This window comes from Gigantopelta aegis, chromosome 1, assembly GCF_016097555.1.
Source record: "Gigantopelta aegis isolate Gae_Host chromosome 1, Gae_host_genome, whole genome shotgun sequence".
Lineage (NCBI taxonomy): Eukaryota > Metazoa > Mollusca > Gastropoda > Neomphalida > Peltospiridae > Gigantopelta > Gigantopelta aegis.
In genome coordinates, this window is record NC_054699.1 from 38,302,335 (window position 1) to 38,321,216 (window position 18,882).

Consider the following 18,882-nt stretch of genomic DNA (forward strand, 5'->3'; position numbering starts at 1 on the left):
CTTTGTAATCGAGAAATTTGTTTTAAACCAGATATAATGGTTAGTCCCAAGTTTGTTTATAATATTAGAAGAAAAAAACACCTGTCTAATCTAACACCTAGACTAAAACCAACACAAAATGACAGTTGAGTGTGCATTCTGTTTAGAGAGATTGTAAGATTGTTGAGTGCAAACTGGTTCCACTGTAGATTTATTAAAATGTTACCGTAATTCCAGATTATAACACGTTACCAAAGAGTTTTTCCTTTTCTTTTTGTTTGATGAAATGTTCACTTTAACCCTTTTCTTTCCAAGACCCTGCAAAATGTTCAGGACTTGTTTCTTTCTTTCTTTTAAATGTCATTTTCATTCGTCCCTTGTCCAAAACACTGTGTAAGCAAGATGCCCTGGGTCTCAAGACTTGCTAGATGAAAAAAGATGAAATCATATTGTCAGTTTTCAGATGTCATCTAACAGCTGTGTCTCGTACCAGCAATATTTTAAGTATGTTTTGTCGATAATTCCAATTTGGCTAGATATGAAAAGGAAAGGAAATCTGTTTTGGAAATAACCAAAAATGTTCTATTTTTAGTTACATAGTGAAACCTCTCAAAACTGAACCCTCTGTTAACTGGAGTTCCCCCCCCCCCCCCAAACCTCTCAAAACTGAACCCTCTGTAAACTGGAATTCCCTCCAAACCGGCGTTTGTCATGATCCTTTCAGTCAAAATAGTAGCCAAATGTTTGTTAACTGAACTTTGGGCTGGAATCATAGATAAAAAACAAAACACTTAAAATGTTTTGTTGGCACGAGGTATGAAGAACGTGTGATAAGGCTGGTGCTAGGTAGACATGTTTGATAAACAGGAACACAGACGTGTATCGCTACTTAAAGGGACACACCCCAGTTACGGCTAGTTGTTAACCATTACGGCGTTGTTTTTCGCTATTAAACCCATTTTTTTCACAAATAAAATTGCACTTTACTTACCGTTTATTATTTAGAATATACATTTCCATTCACCTGAAGTGTTTTTTGGTAATCCTGGTGTTTGTAATACCACAAAATGCATTTTTCGTATTTCTGAAAAACTCACGTGCGTCGGAGAAAAAAACTTTGAGCAGACAAGGTCTAATCTATTTTTAGAGGGGATATTTCCATTTCAATGTCATAGACGTTGGTATACCACGTGACCGTTATCATTTTGGTTCGGTTTGTTTTCTCGTGCACGGTTTGTGCAATCAACATTCGATTTGTTGTTGTTCATTTGTGAGATTTTTCTTCACAGTTCGTGAACATTTTCAGTAACAATAAAGTTCAGACAAGTAAGTATCTTAATACAAAACGTTACAAACCCTTAAAACCAATAATTTTGCTAAGTCCTACGATATCTGGAGAGGGGATACAACCAGGACAGAACAGTTGGAACATGTCCAGGAGAGGTGAAAAGAACGCACCCCAAGTCTGTGAAATTTGTCATGACGTAGGCATTGTTGTGCTTCGAGTGACATCTACCGGTGACATCAGAATACAAACTTTCAAAATTATTTCAAGCAATTGGGACATGGGGATTCCATGGTATTTATCAATATAAAACCTGCTTTTTCACTCCATTTGATAAAAACATGATCTAAGTGTGTTACAGGTTTGTAGATTAACCAAATTATAATTTATTTTCGCTGGATGGAACTAGGGTGTGTGGCTTTAACATGTTTCTTTATACTCACTCTGGTCTGCAGTTCATTTAGCAGTAGATTCATTAAATATGTTAACGTTAGATTTAAATATGTTCATGTTAGATTTAAATATGTTCATGTTAGGTTTAAATATATTCATGTTAGAGTTAAATATGTCCATGTTAGATTTAAGTATGATGATCTTAGATGAAAATGCTGTGCAGTTTTCTTTTATTCAAGTGCTATTGAGATTTATTTATGCATAAAAAGTTATGTTCAACTCTCAGTTTTGTTAGGAAGTGATACAGACAGACATGCATTAGAAGGACAGACCGACATACACACAAATACACAACACATGCGCACATACACAAACACACGCACAGACACACATACATACACACATATACATAACACATGTGCACACGTACATACACAAACACAAATACACAACACACACAACATACATACACAATCACACATACACACACACACACACACAGATACATATACAACACATACACACAACATGCACACACACAAAGACACATATACAACACATACACACATGCGCACACACACAACATACATACACAATGACACATACAGACAACACGTATGCACAACATACATACACAATGACACAACACATTCACAACACATGCACTCACAACACAGACACACAACACACATACACAACACGTACACAACACACAAAGACAAACACACACACAAACACAACACATAAACATAAATGAGAAGTTCATCCAGTGCAATATGAGGTTGTATTGATCAAAATATAAATTGTCGGTGTTTGCCCTGCAATATTATTGAATATTACATGTATTTTGTTATTTTTCAGTTATTATTTTATTTTTATTTTTTTATCATTGTGAATATGTTGTGGGGGTGGGGATATATTTGCTGTGTTCCGTAATTTATTCAGAAAACTTGGTGAGTTTGTTTTGTTCATTGTTTGTAATATGTCAATATGTCTATAGTTTCATTTACCAGTGTTACGGTTGCAGATATAGGTCTTATAAGGATCATTAGAAATGACATAACACCAGGTTTGTGTTAAAACAACTGACTCTCACTTACCAGGGGGTAAATTTACAATGAATACCCTATCTACAGCTGAAGTGGGGAATTCCAATAATGACTCCAATTCAGTGTTTACTCAAATCCAGTGTTGAATTTTATAGGATTTTTGTGTTCACACAACATTTTGGAGCACCTACATGTAGTATAGCATGTTTTAATGGGGGGTGGGGGGGGGGGGGGTTGGAGGGGGAGTAATTGTTATTTCTGCATTATCTGTAAACTCAGTTTGGCTTTGTTGATAATTGTAAAAAGAATATATATAATGTGCAGGGTCGTAGCTAGGATTTTTTGTTGGGGGGTAGGGGGTCAACTGAGTAAATGTATTTAATTGTCTAAAAATCCTAAAACGGTTAAGAAGAGAATATTCTTTAAGTTTCTATAAATTTTTTTGGGTGTGAGGTGGGCAACTATCTCCTCCCCCCACTGGTAGCTACGGCCCTGATGTGGTCAGCATTACTTAATATTCATACAAATTAAGCTTTGTGAGTAACTGTCACAAAGGAATTAATTTCATTGGGAGAAGATAGCAAAGCAAATTTAATAAAAAAATTCAGTTGTGTTTTTTTACTAATAATCTAATGGGAGGCATGTATGATGAGGTGGTGAGGGGTTGGATGGTATTTAAAAGCTCTTCCTTTTGAATTCTAACTCACTAGATTTTTATTCTGTGTCGAAGAAATAAAATAGTTCATTTGTTTTATTTATTATATGTATATATTTTTAACCATGACTGAATGACGGATCTTGATGTTTTCATATTGGATAACTTACCCCCATCCTGGCCCCTTTGAAAATAAACCTTATTAAATGAACTTCATAATAAAATAGAAAAACACATGATATTTTTAAAATTCATTCTGTGTCCGTTAACCTATGACCCTAGTTATCAGGCAATGTAAAATATGTTCAGTAATTTTTATGATTTTTTATTCTACCATTATCTTACATATTGCCTGCACATTTTGCTTTTATTATTTATTTTGGCACATCCAATATGTTTCTTGTCATCCTGGTGTTTGTAGATTACCGTAGTAGCTCTGTTAAAGGGACATTCCTGAGTTTGCTACATTGTAAGATGTTTCCGACTAATAAAATATTTCTACAATTAAACTTGCATATTAAATATATTTTCTTGTTTAGAATATCATTGTCTGTATATTCAATGTGTTTTTGGTCGTCTTAATATTTGTAAGAAGCCCAAAATGGATTTTGTCTTCAAATAATTTCGTACGTACGAAAAAATATATTTTAGGAAATACAATGAAATTTAACCTAGTACAAATATTTGAATGATCAGAAAGACGTTTAATATACAGCCACTAATATTTTATGCAGAAAATATATTTGATATGTAATTACAATCATTAAAAAGTCTCTGTTAGTCTATAACATCTTAAAAATTGCACCAAACTCAGGAATGTCCCTTTAATTACACAGGAAACGGACAGACAAGATGCACGGACCTCGGAAACAGGGCTCGTAGTGGTCAATGGATTTACGTTATTTTTAGTCAATTACAACTTCTAATTGTTACGGCCCAGTATTAAATTTTAGACCTACATTGCTAAATTCCTGCATTTCAAGACATTTACGTGTAAATATTTATTACTTTTTTTTTTAATATTCAAGGTTCATTTACTTTGTTACATTTTCCTTCAATGTGTCAGTGCCATAGCCAGCCTAATATAAGTGTGTGGGGGGGGGGGGGGGGGGGGGGGGGGGTAGTATAGAAATCATCATCAATAGTTTTCACCAGGTACACAAATAAAAAGGGCCACTTTTAAAGTAAATAGGGCTCTTTTTCTTGGTTTTCTACGGATGTATCTGCCGTCCCTTGCTTCCCGACATATATGGCCCTGTATGTAATATGAGACGAGAGAAATCACATGAAATTCACAACATGTGGCTGGTTTTCCCTGGACACACACACCTGTTTTATTACAGTATTGTATAATTTACATAAGTTTGTCAATGTCGATTACAGTATTGTATAAAGATACCGTAAATACTTCATCACTGCCCGGGTTTCAAACAGTAGCCACATCATGAATTATGCCCAGATAAACACCTCTGAAAAAAACTTAGAATACAAGAATTTTGATCAACACAGAACCCGTGTTAAATCTGTGAAGAACGTTTACGAAGTTGGGTGTAAAGTCATTCCTGCTTAAATGGACATTCCCGAGTTTGCTGCATTGTAAGATGTTTCGGACTAATACAATATTTCTATGATCAAACTTACATATTAAATATATTTTCTTGTGTAGAATATCAGTGTGTATATTCAATGTGTTTCTGATCGTCTTAATATTTGTAAGAAGCCCAAACTGAAGTTTGTCTTCAAATAATTTTGTATGTACGTAAAAGCAATATTTTAGGAAATAAGATGAAATTTAACCTAGTACAAATATTAGAACGATCAGAAACACGTTTAGTATACAGCCACTAAAATTTCATGCAGAAAAAATATATTTGATATGTAATTACAATCATTAAAAAGTCTCTGTTAGTCGATAACATCTTAACAAGTGCAGCAAACTCAGGAATGTCCCTTTAATGTTGTTATTTGAGATTCCCTGTTTACAATGATATGTTTACAGGTACATGTACGTATTTCAAACTGATAATGATTTTTATATATTACTATTATTTAAAAAACAAAAACTTAAATATTTGCATTTATTTATTTATTAAATGTTTGTTGCTAATGTATTCCCAAGACTGGTTTTCTTTCACCTACGTAGAGTGTTTAATTCAACCCTCTTTGTTACTTTTATACGAAAACCCGTGGCTCATCTTTCAGGCCTTGTTTACGGGTAGATTGGAAACCTAGCAATGTACTGGACTCTTCAGTCCTGTACAGAACATCTGGCTGTGTCAGATACTGTGTGTGGGACGGATGTTCATGAACCTCACTATAATAGAAGCAGGGTCTCAAACTGTATCAGGTTTTTCAATAGTACTGGTCAACAATGCATTTCTGGGTTTTCAATAGTACTGGTCAACCACCCATCTAGTGGGTTTTCAATAGTACTGGTCAACCACCCATCTAGTGGGTTTTCAATAGTACTGGTCAACCACATCTAGTGGGTTTTCAATAGTACTGGTCAGCCATACATTTAGTGGGTTTTCAATAGTACTGGTCAACCACCTATCTACTGAGTTTTCAAAAGTACTGGTCAACCATGCATCTACTAGGTTTTTAATGGTACTGGTCAGCCATACATTACTGTGTTTACAATAGTACTGGTCAGCCATGCATCTATTGAAATATCGACTCTTAATGTTTTGCATTTACCATAGTTTGACACCTAACAGCCGATGTATTTTTCGTCCTGGGGTGTCGTTAAACATCTATTCTATCTATTGTACTGAGAAATCGAAGGCCCCGGCTTGTAATAAAGTATTTACGGTAGGTCAATGTCTCATGTTATTGTTTAACAATCGTTTTCATTGTCTTATTATGATTGTGTAGGACATACAGTAGTTTCATTGTTTGTATAACAATACATTCCTTTGTTATTAAAGTGCACATGCCTGCATGATTCAATGTTCATATTAATTTTAATTCGTACCAGCCACCTTGTAATGTCTTTCTTCTCTGTTTTTTAAAAACATACTTCATGTTTGATCACTGACCTTGACCTATGGTTAAAAGTTTTATCCTTCACCTTGATCTTCAATGAAGGTCAATGTATACAATATTTAATTTCAGTTGGATGACAGTTTGAATTGTAAATTGTACAATCAGTATTTGAAGATTACATTTTTTTCCCATCTCAAGTGTTTGTTATTATGTCATCGTTTAGGAGCGCGATGTAACCCAGTTGGAGGGGCGGGATGTAGCCCAGTGGTAAAGCGCTCGCTTGATGCGCAGTCGGTCTCGGATCGATCCCCGTCGGTGGGCTCATTGGGTTATTTTTGGTACATCAAAGGTCGTGGTATGTACTATCCTGTCTATGGGATGGTGCATATAAAAGATCCCTTGCTACTAATGGATAAATGTAGCGGGTTTCCTCTAACACTATATGTCGGAATTACCAAATATATGACATCCAACAGCCAATGATTAATTAATCTGTGCTCTAGTGGTGTCGTTAAACAAAACAAACTTTTTTTTAACGCAGTTGGAATAGCGCTCGCCAGAGGTGCTTGGGTCATAGAACCGGATATTATCCGCTCACCTATTGGAGTGGGAGTTCTTGGCCCAACCTCTACCCCGAAACTGGCATGTCAAAGGCCATGGTATCTGCTGTCCTGTTGGGGAAAGTGGTTCAAAGTGCATATTCACTATCATATGCTAGTGGGAAATCCTTGTTTGACACCTATTAGCAGATGTGCATTTTTGTCCCATTTCAGGGAGGTTACATAATACTTAAAACGTCAATATCAATAACCAGTAAATTTGGTCTCTCTCTCTCCACCCCCCCCCCCCCCTCCCGCTAGCTACGGCCCTGTTCATTCATTCACTTTGAAGACGATGTGTCACAATTATATAATCGTTGACCTCTAATAGCATATGATTAATTAGTGTGCTCCAGTGATGTCGTCAAAAAACTAAAAAACTCACTTAAAATCGACATTTAAAGTTGCAGTCTGAACTCAACGTCGTATAAAACTATTCAATAATGCAAAACACAAACACAATTTCAGTTTTAATAAACATCTGTGATTTTGCTATCGACAGATTTAACAAACTATTTTTTTTATACAACACGGGTCTACTGGCCTGTGTAACGGAGAAAATAAATACTGCAGAAAAACACTGGCGAGGCAAAGTAACCTGGAGCCCCGCTACCCCCCTTCCCCGATCTACGCTTGCACTATGAGATGGTGCATATAAAAGATCCCTTGCTACTAATGGAAAAATGTAGCGGGCTTGCTGTCTATGACTCAAAATAACCTTTGACATCCAATAGCCGATGATTAATAAATAAATGTGCTTTAGTGGTGTTGTTAAACAAAAACGTACAGTTAATATACACGTAAGACAGTTACAGTTTTGGTAGTGGGGTCCCATTTCCAGAAATGTTACATGTACGGACATTTTATTTAGGATTTGGTCCAATATAGATTTTTAACCTAATTTGGGGATGTTGAATCCAAAAATAAAGGGGGGGGGGGGGGGGGATCTGAGAAATTTCGTTTTATGCTTCAAAATGGTCCAAAAAAAAAATTGGCGGAAAATTGCCGACTAGAAATTATGTTACTGGTATCCCAACGATCTTTTAATGGATTTGGTTTGGCATTAACATATATGTGAATATGTTTGATTAAATCCTAAAGAAAGAAAGAAAGAAATGTTTTATTTAACGACGCACTCAACACATTTTATTTACGGTTATATGGCGTCAGGCATATGGTGAAGAACCAAACAGATTTTGAGAGGAAACCCGCTGTCGCCACTACATGGGCTTCTCTTTCCGATTAGCAGCAAGGGATCTTTTATTTGCGCTTCCCACAGGCAGGATAGCACAAACCATGGCCTTTGTTGAACCAGTTATGGATCACTGGTCGGTGCAAGTGGTTTACACCAACCCATTGAGCCTTGCGGAGCACTCACTCAGGGTTTGGAGTCGGTATCTGGATTAAAAATCCCATGCCTCGACTGGGATCCGAACCCAGTACCTACCAGCTTGTAGACCGATGGCCTAATCACGACGCCATTGAGGCCGGTCAAATCCTAAAGAAATGCTCGTACTTCAATAAATGGAACCCTCCCCTGCTCTTACCAGTGCCCGTGGTATGTATCCAGCTTATAGTAATAGCCTGATAGGCCTACACACCCAACTCCAATCGGGCAATAGGTTGTTCAACGATTCACATTCACTCACGCATGCACACGCCCAATGTACATTTATTGTGTAAACTGAGACAATGAGCAAAATGAAATGTAAACAGAATAAATAAACAAATAAATAGTGATTAATATTGAAAATCAACCCAAATACTAATAGCTGATCTGCGGGCTTCATCCTTACTTGAATATAAGCACGAAAATAAATTAACAAAGCATAAAAGCATGCATTCAACTGGGTCAAGGGAATGTGCTGTCCCATGCTTTTAAATCATTGATGATTTTGTGGGCATTTTAGGACATTTTTAACTTTTCTTTTCTATTATTGTAATACTAAAGTGAGAAAAGTAGGGGCCCTAAAACGGAATTTACAAACATTGCCCGCAGACATCATTAATTTGCGCGTAAACGAAATGCCCATTCAAACGAACTAAACAATAACAGGTATTTTGGCCTCAAGTAAGTTACGACTAAAGCAAATATATCGGTGATTCTACCACTAGCAGGTGTTCGTTGTTTGTAGGACTGCCACTCCCTATCACTTTATATCCTTACTGGCTTGTTTGTAGGACTGCCACCCCCTATCACTGTACATCCTTACTGGCCTGTTTGTAGGACTGCCACTCCCTATCACTGTACATCCTTACTGGCCTGTTTGTAGGACCGCCACTCCCTATCACTTTACATCCTTACTGGCCTGTTTGTAGGACTGCCACTCCCTATCACTGTACATCCTTACTGGCCTGTTTGTAGGACTGCCACTCCCTATCACTTTACATCCTTACTGGCATGTTTGTAGGACTGCCACTCCCTATCACTTTACATCCACCCTGGCCTGTTTGTAGGACTGCCACTCCCTATCACTTTACATCCACCCTGGCCTGTTTGTAGGACTGCCACTCCCGATCACTTTACATCCTTACTGGCCTGTTTGTAGGACTGCCACTCCCTATCACTGTACATCCTTACTGGCCTGTTTGTAGGACTGCCACTCCCTATCACTTTACATCCTTACTGGCCTGTGTGTAGGACTGCCACTCCCTATCACTGTACATCCACCCTGGCCTGTTTGTAGGACTGCCACTCCCTATCACTTTACATCCACCCTGGCCTGTTTGTAGGACTGCCACTCCCTATCACTTTACATCCACCCTGGCCTGTTTGTAGGACTGCCACTCCCGATCACTTTACATCCTTACTGGCCTGTTTGTAGGACTGCCACTCCCTATCACTGTACATCCTTACTGGCCTGTTTGTAGGACTGCCACTCCCTATCACTTTACATCCACCCTGGCCTGTGTGTAGGACTGCCACTCCCTATCACTTTACATCCACCCTGGCCTGTTTGTAGGACTGCCACTCCCTATCACTTTACATCCACCCTGGCCTGTTTGTAGGACTGCCATTCCCTATCACTGTACATCCTTACTAGTCTGTTTGTAGGACTGCCACCCCCTATCACTGTACATCCTTACTGGCCTGTTTGTAGGACTGCCACTCCCTATCACTTTACATCCTTACTGGCCTGTTTGTAGGACTGCCACTCCCTATCACTTTACATCCACCCTGGCCTGTTTGTAGGACTGCCACTCCCTATCACTTTACATCCTTACTGGCTTGTTTGTAGGACTGCCACTCCCTATCACTGTACATCCTTACTGGTCTGTTTGTAGGACTGCCACTCCCTATCACTGTACATCCTTACTGGTCTGTTTGTAGGACTGCCACTCCCTATCACTGTACATCCTTACTGGCCTGTTTGTAGGACTGCCACTCCCTATCACTTTACATCCTTACTGGCCTGTTTGTAGGACTGCCACTCCCTATCACTGTACATCCTTACTGGTCTGTTTGTAGGACTGCCACTCCCTATCACTGTACATCCTTACTGGTCTGTTTGTAGGACCGCCACCCCCTATCACTGTACATCCTTACTGGCCTGTTTGTAGGACCGCCACCCCCTATCACTGTACATCCTTACTGGCCTGTTTGTAGGACTGCCACTCCCTATCACTTTACATCCTTACTGGCCTGTTTGTAGGACTGCCACTCCCTATCACTGTACATCCTTACTGGTCTGTTTGTAGGACTGCCACTCCCGATCACTTTACATCCACCCTGGCCTGTTTGTAGGACTGCCACTCCCTATCACTGTACATCCACCCTGGCCTGTTTGTAGGACTGCCACTCCCTATCACTTTACATCCTTACTGGCCTGTTTGTAGGACTGCCACTCCCTATCACTGTACATCCTTACTGGCCTGTTTGTAGGACTGCCACTCCCTATCACTGTACATCCTTACTGGCCTGTTTGTAGGACCGCCACCCCCTATCACTGTACATCCTTACTGGCCTGTTTGTAGGACCGCCACTCCCTATCACTGTACATCCTTACTGGCCTGTTTGTAGGACTGCCACTCCCTATCACTGTACATCCTTACTGGCCTGTTTGTAGGACTGCCACTCCCTATCACTGTACATCCTTACTGGCCTGTTTGTAGGACTGCCACTCCCTATCACTGTACATCCTTACTGGCCTGTTTGTAGGACTGCCACTGATCACTTTACATACCCTGGCCTGTTTGTAGGACTGCCACTCCCTATCACTTTACATCCTTACTGGCCTGTTTGTAGGACTGCCACTCCCTATCACTGTACATCCTTACTGGCCTGTTTGTAGGACTGCCACTCCCTATCACTTTACATCCACCCTGGCCTGTTTGTAGGACTGCCACTCCCTATCACTTTACATCCTTACTGGCCTGTTTGTAGGACTGCCACTCCCTATCACTGTACATCCTTACTGGCCTGTTTGTAGGACTGCCACTCCCTATCACTGTACATCCTTACTGGCCTGTTTGTAGGACTGCCACTCCCTATCACTGTACATCCTTACTGGCCTGTTTGTAGGACTGCCACTCACTCCCTATCACTGTACATCCTTACCTGTTTGTAGGACTGCCACTCCCTATCACTGTACATCCTTACTGGCCTGTTTGTAGGACTGCCACTCCCTATCACTGTACATCCTTACTGGCCTGTTTGTAGGACTGCCACCCCCTACATCACTGTTTGTACATCCACCCTGGCCTGTTTGTAGGACTGCCACTCCCTATCACTGTACATCCTTACTGGCCTGTTTGTAGGACTGCCACTCCCTATCACTGTACATCCTTACTGGCCTGTTTGTAGGACTGCCACTCCCTATCACTTTACATCCACCCTGGCCTGTTTGTAGGACTGCCACTCCCGATCACTTTACATCCTTACTGGCCTGTTTGTAGGACTGCCACTCCCTATCACTGTACATCCTTACTGGCCTGTTTGTAGGACTGCCACTCCCTATCACTTTACATCCACCCTGGCCTGTTTGTAGGACTGCCACTCCCTATCACTTTACATCCTTACTGGCCTGTTTGTAGGACTGCCACTCCCTATCACTGTACATCCTTACTGGCCTGTTTGTAGGACTGCCACTCCCTATCACTTTACATCCACCCTGGCCTGTTTGTAGGACTGCCACTCCCTATCACTTTACATCCTTACTGGCCTGTTTGTAGGACTGCCACTCCCTATCACTTTACATCCTTACTGGCCTGTTTGTAGGACTGCCACTCCCTATCACTTTACATCCTTACTGGCCTGTTTGTAGGACTGCCACTCCCTATCACTTTACATCCTTACTGGCCTGTTTGTAGGACTGCCACTCCCTATCACTTTACATCCTTACTGGCCTGTTTGTAGGACTGCCACTCCCTATCACTTTACATCCTTACTGGCCTGTTTGTAGGACTGCCACTCCCTATCACTTTACATCCTTACTGGCCTGTTTGTAGGACTGCCACTCCCTATCACTTTACATCCACCCTGGCCTGTTTGTAGGACTGCCACTCCCTATCACTGTACATCCTTACTGGCCTGTTTGTAGGACTGCCACTCCCTATCACTTTACATCCTTACTGGCCTGTTTGTAGGACTGCCACTCCCTATCACTTTACATCCTTACTGGCCTGTTTGTAGGACTGCCACTCCCTATCACTACATCCTTACTGGCCTGTTTGTAGGACTGCCACTCCCTATCACTTTACATCCTTACTGGCCTGTTTGTAGGACTGCCACTCCCTATCACTTTACATCCTTACTGGCCTGTTTGTAGGACTGCCACTCCCTATCACTTTACATCCTTACTGGCCTGTTTGTAGGACTGCCACTCCCTATCACTGTACATCCTTACTGGCCTGTTTGTAGGACTGCCACTCCCTATCACTTTACATCCTTACTGGCCTGTTTGTAGGACTGCCACTCCCTATCACTTTACATCCTTACTGGCCTGTTTGTAGGACTGCCACTCCCTATCACTTTACATCCTTACTGGCCTGTTTGTAGGACTGCCACTCCCTATCACTTTACATCCACCCTGGCCTGTTTGTAGGACTGCCACTCCCTATCACTTTACATCCACCCTGGCCTGTTTGTAGGACTGCCACTCCCTATCACTTTACATCCTTACTGGCCTGTTTGTAGGACTGCCACTCCCTATCACTTTACATCCTTACTGGCCTGTTTGTAGGACTGCCACTCCCTATCACTTTACATCCACCCTGGCCTGTTTGTAGGACTGCCACTCCCTATCACTTTACATCCACCCTGGCCTGTTTGTAGGACTGCCACTCCCTATCACTTTACATCCTTACTGGCCTGTTTGTAGGACTGCCACTCCCTGGCCTGTTTGTAGGACTGGACTGGCCTGTTTGTAGGACTGCCACTCCCTATCACTTTACATCCACCCTGGCCTGTTTGTAGGACTGCCACTCCCTATCACTTTACATCCACCCTGGCCTGTTTGTAGGACTGCCACTCCCTATCACTTTACATCCACCCTGGCCTGTTTGTAGGACTGCCACTCCCTATCACTTTACATCCACCCTGGCCTGTTTGTAGGACTGCCACTCCCTATCACTTTACATCCTTACTGGCCTGTTTGTAGGACTGCCACTCCCTATCACTTTACATCCTTACTGGCCTGTTTGTAGGACTGCCACTCCCTATCACTTTACATCCACCCTGGCCTGTTTGTAGGACTGCCACTCCCTATCACTTTACATCCTTACTGGCCTGTTTGTAGGACTGCCACTCCCGATCACTTTACATCCACCCTGGCCTGTTTGTAGGACTGCCACTCCCGATCACTTTACATCCACCCTGGCCTGTTTGTAGGACTGCCACTCCCTATCACTTTACATCCACCCTGGCCTGTTTGTAGGACTGCCACTCCCTATCACTGTACATCCACCCTGGCCTGTTTGTAGGACTGCCACTCCTGATCACTTTACATCCTTACTGGCCTGTTTGTAGGACTGCCACTCCCTATCACTTTACATCCTTACTGGCCTGTTTGTAGGACTGCCACTCCCGATCACTTTACATCCTTACTGGCCTGTTTGTAGGACTGCCACTCCCGATCACTTTACATCCTTACTGGCCTGTTTGTAGGGACTGCCTCTCTTCATCATTATACATCATCATTATACATCATCCCTGTTTGCACAAGACAGAACTCCGTAGATATAGAGAATACTACACGAGTGGCCGTTAGATAGCATTTACGAGTTATTTCAAAATGCACCTAACGAGCGAAAGCGAGTTGGATACGTTTTTAAACAACAAATTGTAAGTTGATTAGTATCTAACCAACACGAAGTAGTATAATTTCTTATACATTTATATCCTCAAAATAAAAACAAACAAACAATCAAACCCCAATAACAACAACAAGTTTAAATTAATTTAAACGTCTTTTCCAACTAAATCTCGTTTACGGATGAGCATGTAGGTAACGTGTGCATCTCAGAGCAAGCAGTTTCCCGTTACTTCTATTCACCGAACCGGCCTCGGTGGCGTCGTGGCAGGCCATCGGTCTACAGGCTGGTAGGTACTGGGTTCGGATCCCAGTCGAGGCATGGGATTTTTCATCCAGATACCGACTCCAAACCCTGAGTGAGTGCCCCGCAAGGCTCAATGGGTAGGTGTAAACCACTTGCACCGACCAGTGATCCACAACTGGTTCAACAAAGGCCATGGTTTGTGCTATCCTGCCTGTGGGAAGCGCAAATAAAAGATCCCTTTCTGCCAATCGGAAGAGTAGTCCATGTAGTGGCGACAGCGGGTTTCCTCTCAAAATATGTGTGGTCCTGAACCATATGTCTGACGCCATATAACCGTAAATAAAATGTGTTGAGTGCGTCGTTAAATAAAACACTTCTTTCTTCTTTTTTTCTATTCACCGAGCAGTTTCAATAGTGCATATGTCATTGGATGGTATGACTGTGGCGGCCAGGTTATCTGATCAGCATCATGTAGCAACCAATCACAAGTCTCAAAAGAGACGAAAATTCTCTAAAACGGGTCATCTCTGGCTTAGCTTTCGCTCGTTAGATACGTTTGGAAACATCACGTTAGATGACATTTAGCGTTCACTCACGTAGTATTTTCTATAGAGACATCCATTCACTGACCCCTTTCAAACAAATGGATGATATATGACATGACTTGTTATGTGATTAATGGCTGGGTAGCTGCTTTGTATGCTGAATTGTTACACTGGGTTTGACAGGGAAGAGGATGCAGTTAGTGAATATGTGCACTTGGTTTACACTGGATACTGCATAATGTCCCCCACAGCACCTTGAAGTCGTGCAACATTTGTGTAAAATGCACAGAACTGGGTGTGATTCAGTCCCTTAGCCCACATGTGTTTGTTTACATTGATATAACGTGAAAAAGAGCCGGACAACAGGGTCGTCCTTTTGAGTGTTCATTGGCACCAGGCAGGTAACGTTTCTTGTGAAATGCCAATGCAATTAATAAAAGTGCTGCAGCCACTGGGGCTACATGAGAAAAAATAGTGTAATTAAGTGTGGTCTGAGGCCTGATATTAGGTGTTCCCACTGGTGGCGCCCGTCATGAGCATGGCATATAGTACTATTGATAAGTCCGTTGTTTTTATCTTTACGATGAAAATATGTATGCTATCTTGATCCCTTTCAATTCATTATAATAGTACTTTATTGTACAATATTTTCACCAAAACGATGAATGCATGAACAAGATCAAAATAGAATATAACATGAGACATATCATTTTAATAGTCAGTGATGCGTCATATCGGGTAATAGCCTCCATAAAACGTTTGGAAAATCTTAATGAGTCTTTGAATGCACTGGCGTAGGAAACGGGGGGTGGGGTGGGGGGTGGGGTGGTATTTTGCTTTATATTTGCTTATAAGTGTAAAAATGTGTAAATATAAAAGTGTGCCCCCCCCCCCCCCCCGCACACGCACACTTTTTGGCACTTTCCTACGCTCGTGGAATGTCACAAACTTCTTGACGCAAAGTTCTGATTTCCTCTCTAAGACTATATGTCAAAATTACCAAATGTTTGACATCCAATTGATTAATAAATCAATGTGCTCTAGTGGTGTCGTTATACAAACAAACAAACACTTTCTGTGACAAAATGATGTGACGTTGTTTGCAATCGGCATACGGTAGCAAGTTGTGATATGCAGACACTACGAGCTGGAACAGAATGAATATTGTTCGACATAAGGGAAGTTTGATTATTTGCAAAGTCGAAGTTTGGAGGCTGTTATCGTTTTGAATCTGTATGAATAGATCGAGGTATGAAACTGAATTTATATGGAACAGAATGAATATTGTTCGACATAAAGGGAAGTTTGATCATTGTAAAGTCGAAGTTTGGATGCTGTTGTCGTTTTGAATCTTTATGCGTAGGTCGAGGTATGAAACTGAGTTTATACTTTCCGACTTTAATTTTTATTGATGGGGTAAACCATTGAAAAAAGGTTTGTTTTGTTTAACAACACCACTAGAGAACATTAATTTATTAATTATCAGCTATTGGATGTCAAACGTTTGGTAATTTTAACATATAGTCTTAGAGAGGAAACCCGCTACAGTTTTCCATTAGTAGCAAAGGATCTTTTATATGAATCATCCAAAACTGACAGGATAGCAATATACCACGGCCTTTGATATACCAGTCGTGGTGCACTAGTTGCAACGAGAAATAGCCCAGTGGGTCCACCGACGGGGATCGATCCCAGACCGACCGCGCATCAGACGAGCACTTTACCACTGGGCTACGTCCCGTCCGGTAAACCATTGAAGGGTATAATATGATAGGCCTATTCGGTTGTTACTGAACTACAGGCCTGATCGCTAATAAAGATGAATAATTCACATAAACATCTGTTTGATGGCACAATATGTCATGAAGCACCATGCAGGGAATATAATTATGATTAATTAAGTACTGTCATTTATGGGTGTCACCAGGATTTTTTTTTAAGGCGTTCGTTTTTTAACGCGAAAACAAAAACAAGTGTTCACACCAGTCACATTTCCCCTGGTGACTCGTTCGTGCGTCTTTCTATACTAAAAGGCAAAAGTTATTGTGACACACAAAAGACAACGATAATTGATGACAAATTTTTACTCCTTTGTTTGAAACGTTATAACATGGGAAGGGAAATGTCCGAAGGTATGGTATGGAAACGAGCAATAGTCCATGAAAAGGGCACACCTGCCATATGCAAATGAGCCACATCACTTGAGGGGGTCCAAAGCGAAGTTCACACAGTCAGTAGAGAGTGTGTCCACTTTGAGCATTGATACAGGCCTGGCAAGTTTTGCTCGAAATAAACGAAAATGCCCGGATCTGGAAAAAATAATTTAATCATATTAGCATTAGGCCTACTACCAAACACCAAACAGTTATTATAGGGTTGCAAACGAATCAATACGCATTTTTGAGGGTAGAATGACGGAAATACATGGTAAAAAAGGTCTCACGTTATCCACATTTTGCCCAAATATCTGTATAATTTTTGCCCGAATTTGAAGTTTTGCTTCCTGTCCCTGTCTCGTACGCTTATTTTGAAGTATACATAGTTCATGCATGTTCTTTTGTCCTTAAAATGCTCCATCTTCCGTAATGATCAAATGGATGCCAAACACACACAGGCCTTCAAACGTATAACTGGTATAGTTGCTAGTCGAAGTTGTAAACTTATGTTTTGTGTAGGCTACAAATATCTTTTAAATAAATACATAAATGTATTCATTTTAGGATACTGAACAGGGGCGTAGGCGGGGGGGGGGGGGGGGTTCGGACGAACCCCCTGCTGAAGCAAATGGTCCGCTTTCAGAACTAAAACATACAGGTTTATACATATGGAGTTTCTGGTGGTGCAAAAACAAAATACAAAAAAGGGTCCACTTGGTTCATATGCGACTCCCAGCCCCCCCCCCCCCCCACCAGGTCCAGATCACGCTACGCCCCTGCTGAACTAAGTTCCAGATTATCATAGGAGAAATACCACTTTAAAACTTTAAACATGACATTGTGTCTTTTCTCATAGTGAAATCTCCCATTGCGGTTGCTTTCTTCTAGTGTTATATTAGGCCAAGTGAAAAGACTGCAATCACGTGACGCAACATTGGGACAAATCGCAGATCTATCAATTATGATAATTAAAAAAAAAAAAAATCCTAGAAATACAGATTTAAAGTTTATCAACACGATATCATTTTCCCCAATATAGAGCGGCAATGATATGAACAAAACACAAAGAAAACCTGGGTTTTTTTTTAAAGACACCACTAGAGCACATTGATAAATTAACCATTGACTATTGGATGTCAAACATGTAGTCATTAGAGGAAACCCATAACATTTTCCCTATTGCAGCAATGAGTCTTTTATATACATGCACTTTCCCAGATAGGAAACCAGCACATACTGGTCACACTGATGCACTGGTTGGAACGAGATAAAAAAAACATTCAGTTGAATGGATCGACCGATGTGGTTCGATCCTACAATGCAAGAACCTCAACCGAGCACTAAACCGACCAGGGGCGGATTATGCTTCAGGTAAGGGGGGGGGGGGGTGATGGTCCAAAACCAATCTGATTAAAATTAGCTCTACTAATTTTAATTAGATTGTTCCGAAACAATATGTAAATGTTTATAATTTGAAATTATAACATTATACCTCAGAGAGAGAGAGAGAGAGAGAGAGAGAGAGAGAGAGAGAGAGAGAGAGAGAGAGAGAGAGAGAGAGAGAGAGAGAGAGAGAGAGAGACTGTTTATTGTAAACTGTTTCAAACTGATGCGCACGTCAGCACTACTTAATACATTCTTTTTTAGTCAAGAGTCCGTGCACCTGGGAAACCCCCATAATCCGCCCTCTGCCGACTGAGCTAAATGCGGCCCCGGACCTGATATAAATGCATATGGAT